Genomic DNA, 4,496 nt, shown 5'->3' with positions numbered 1-4,496 from the left:
TCTCCTCCCTCTCAGTTTCTCAATCCCCTCCTTTTTCTCTGTTCCACCCTGCCAATCTCTTTGACTCTGTAGTCCCAACCCTTCTAATCCACCCTCTCTTCCTACAGGAGCCACTATAATTATGTTAACTCAGTATAGTATTTTACCTTTATGTAGTCGACCTATGTACACTCACATTCCTTTATGGAAGGAGCGGCTCAGTGAGTAACGACACTGACTCTGGCACTGAGTTTAAAGCAGGGGAGCCTGGTTCAATTCCCGGTGTTGGCTCCTTGTGGCCTTGGGCAAGTCACTTTATCTCCCTGTGCATCAGGCACCACAAACATAGATTGTAAACTCTACGTGGCAGGTACTGTGTCTGCAAAATGTCTCTGTAAAGCGCTGCGCAAAACTAGTAGTGCTACACAAGAACAATTATTATTATTTATTGTGCGCATTGAATCATTTCTCATAGGTATTTGTTGCACATGCTCTGCTGCCAATGGTTTACGAAGAACAATAATAGTAGACAGGTGGTTCCATAAAGAGACAAGCTCAGGCAACCCAGATTTTCCCATTGTTATTGCTTATACACTTCTGTGCTTTTTTCCCCACCTCTGACATAAAAAAAAAAAAAAAACACTTTGGTGGGAGAGTTAAAAATCCATGCTGGATTCTTTGTCAACTTCATTCATGCAGGCAAAAGGATCCCTTAGTTTTAAGTTGTCTGGTCAATATACAACAATACAGGTGGTAAATGCCTGACCCGGAGAGATTACAATGGAATCGTAGCTGGTTTTAAAGCCACATTTCCCAGTTGACTGGGTTTGAGACAAGGCAACAAAGGCACCCAGGATCCTGATGAAGAGTAATATGTGAAGTTGCATGTTTCCAGCCCATATTGATCCACATCTGTAGTCATTTTCATTCAAATCCCCAAACTAGTAAACAAAGAAGCTCCAATGCGCAGCCAACGTGACAAAGTAAAGGAAATTGAAAGGACGCAGAATAAAATTAGCAGTGTAGGAACCTGTTGAAAGGGTCTATAATACTGTAGCTTGACATGGTTGCAGGCTTAACATATTTTGGCCAAAAGATTTAACTAAATGCCCCATAATTATGAGAACATAAATGAGGCGTCTTTGTTTACTGTTGTATTTGTGAGGTCACTTTCCCATTAGTACTAAATATACACATATAAATAATACTGTGGGTCTGTTGATTGCAAAGATTGTGCAATCGTAAATTGTTTGGGGGTGTGTGGCCCCTTCTCTTAGCTTGATCTCGCCCATCCTATCCCTATTTAATCAGCAAGTCCTAGTACACAAGTGATAGCTAGCAGTATTCATTGAGAAATGTGTTCCCCCAGCGGAAAGAAGAAAATAACATTTGCTGCAGCCACAAGGGGGGAGAGGGAGAGAATTTTACAATTCTCTAGGGCACGTTTTTTTTTTTTAAAAACAGTTTTAATCCCACTGTAGCTCACACAGCACCTATTGTGTTTCTACATTTTAACCCCTAAGGCGCTGCATACTAGCCATGTATCCCATGCTTTTAATGATATTGTTTTCTTTCCACGTGGTAGAGGAATTTCAAAGGACATAGTATACATTGGCAGTGTAGGAACCTCCTGATAAGGGTCTATCTTAACGTGGTTGCCGGATTAACATGTTTTGGCCAAACGATTGAACAAAATAATAACGCATACTTTGAGAAGAAATGCCATATAGAAATGAACTAAATCATTTGTCATATTGGATGTGCATTGGGGGCTTCTCGGTTTACTGCTGCCCCTTTCCCATTAGCACTATTAAGTATATAAATATATAATGCTGGGGGTTTGGGTTTTGAACTGGCTAAAATTGGGTAATTGTACATTCTAAAACTAGACATACCTATAAATAAAAAACAAAATCATTGATACCATGATGCAGCGGAATTATTTGTACTGAGGATTTCTACTGCCAGTATTCACATCACTTAGACCAGGGGTGCTCAATTCCCAGTCCTCAAGCCCCACCCCCCCCCCCACCGGTCCGGTCCAGCACAGGTGGATCTGAGGCTCAGTCTCCTCTGATTGAGCCACTTGTGCTGAGGTTGGGATATCCTGAAAACTGACCTGTTGGTGGGGGAGAGCGCCTGAGGACTGGAGTTGAGAACCCCTGATTTAAGACACTCCAGATGGTTCTTATAAGAAGGATTCAAAGGTCTGAAATAAATTCACAGGCTACACACTGAAATAAGGGAACAGAAGTGTATTTATATTATTTGTTCTTGTGTAATACACATTTTAATGAATGTCACCATAGTCTATGTATTAGCTCAATTTTAAGTTCAGGAATTTTGTTTAGGTTTTTAAACCGTATGTGTCAAATAATTAATGCATTTTTTTATATAAATGAATGAAGCCATTACTATGTGCATATCTAAGGCATTTATCATTGCATTTTTTTTTTTTGCTTTATTTCAATGTTGAAAATAGACAAAGATATAAATAAACCAACCATCTGTCCATATTTCTTTTTGAGCAGAAATAGAACACAATCAGCGCTTATTATTGTGCTTTTCAATGCATTGCTTACAGCTGTTATCCCCAAGCGCTTATTTACACAGACAAATAGATTAAAAATATCTTTCATGCATCATTTTGACATCTGACCTTTGCAAAACTTGCCCATTTGTATGATAGTTTCTTTCGATGAAGTTTTTTTTTGGCAGTCTATTGGAAATGAGATACAAAGCTGCATTCTATAGATTGTGTAATGACATCATGTACTCATCGCAGTGTGATCTCAGCTCATTGTCTCACCAAAGAACCCATCCTGCACCCAGCAGACCACATGTAGTAGCCATATATCCATTGTCAAGTGAAATAACAGAGGGGGGAGGGGGGATTATATTTGACAACCAGAAATTCAGGAGATTAGTTAAAACATATGAACTTAAAGCTGCAGTTCAGTCAATATCCTGCATGTATTTTTTTTAATAAATCAGTTCTGTAGTAAGAAAAAATACTTTAAGCATTTTCTGTTTTAAAAACAACAACTTTGAAAGACAAATTTTCTTGTATTCTATTTTAACAAGCATTTACTAAGGCACTGCCCCTTCATGTCCTGTCACAAGCTCTGGCACACCCCTTTGTCAGCCCTGCTCTCCCTCTTGCACATGTCAGTGCAGGAGTGCTCATGAATATTCATGAGCTTCCACTGACTGATAGAAGCAGATGAAAAACATATGCCATATCTAAAGATGTAGCCAAATTTCGCCGACCAATACATGGAGAACGAATTGACTGGCAGCTATACAGTTCTTTAGGTAATTAGAGATTGCCCACATTAAACTATTGAATTAAAAAAAAAAAAAAAAGACTGAACTGCAGCTTTAATACACAAAAAAAATCGACTTCTCACTCTGCAACACATTGACATACACCTGTCTTTTTGTGTTGCTCCAAATACACCCAATCTTTCCCAAAACTGACACAGGAAAGAAATCACAATTTCTGGACAGCTTGCCGCGTTATGAATTGCAATGATCTAATTAAGAAAGTGCTTTTTAATTATTCATCAGACAGGTCAGTGCGGAGGTGAATGGAAAGGCAGGCTGAATATAGAAACATGCAAAGAACAGTCATTTGGTATTTCTGCCCCCCTCCCCCCCCCCCCCCCTTCATGCCAACAAACTCTGTGGAAGGGATCTCCTGCTACTGGGGGTTAAATGCACATCTGAAACAGACGTGTTGCGCTCTAGCAATATAAAAGGGATATTTTATATCAAACACAGCAGCAATTGTTTTTTCCCCCAATGGGGATTTCCTACTGACCATGATCTGCTACTTTGACATTTTTCACACAAACTGTACACCACAAGATAAATGGAGATTCATGGTCGTTCAGTCGTGACCGTGAACTACAAACATTACACTTCGGTAACAAAGAAAGACACCAAGCTACTAAAAACGAGTTTGCTTCTGCCACATCATGGTCGACACGATCAGGCACACAGGGCAAAACCGAGCAAGGGGAACCTACTGCTTTCAACTACAAAGCCACAAATTGTATGGCAATACCTAGAGGGAAAAAATGGTTCTCCATGAGGGTTAATTCTATAAGCTCTGAGGCTGCTATTCACACAGTGATCGGCCAAAAACTGCTACTGACTTGAATGGGAGTGTTCGAGCGATAACGGTGTCATCGGCTGCTTCGGAGCTTATAAAATAAGCCCTAAAACCTGACAATGCATGACACACAAGTGTTCGTTTTTCTATTTCGTATTCTTGTTGATGAATGGGCCATGTGTCGTCTTCCTGAGCTAGAACCCCACCGCTTATTAAATACATTCCTTAAGTGTCGTGGATCCCATTATTTCACCGCTCTCTGTGTCACTACACGCCCACCTTTCTTTGCCACTTTCTGCTGTTCCCAATGTGTATGTCACACCCCCCCCCCCCCCCCCCTTGTAAATCTGCCAAGTCTCCTTTAGGGACACCAGCCGTCCAGGTTGGGAAAACACTGGTT

This window comes from Ascaphus truei, chromosome 8 (genome assembly GCF_040206685.1).
Source record: "Ascaphus truei isolate aAscTru1 chromosome 8, aAscTru1.hap1, whole genome shotgun sequence".
NCBI lineage: Eukaryota > Metazoa > Chordata > Amphibia > Anura > Ascaphidae > Ascaphus > Ascaphus truei.
The sequence above is the reverse complement of the archived record's forward strand: the minus strand, read 5'-3'. Positions refer to the sequence as shown.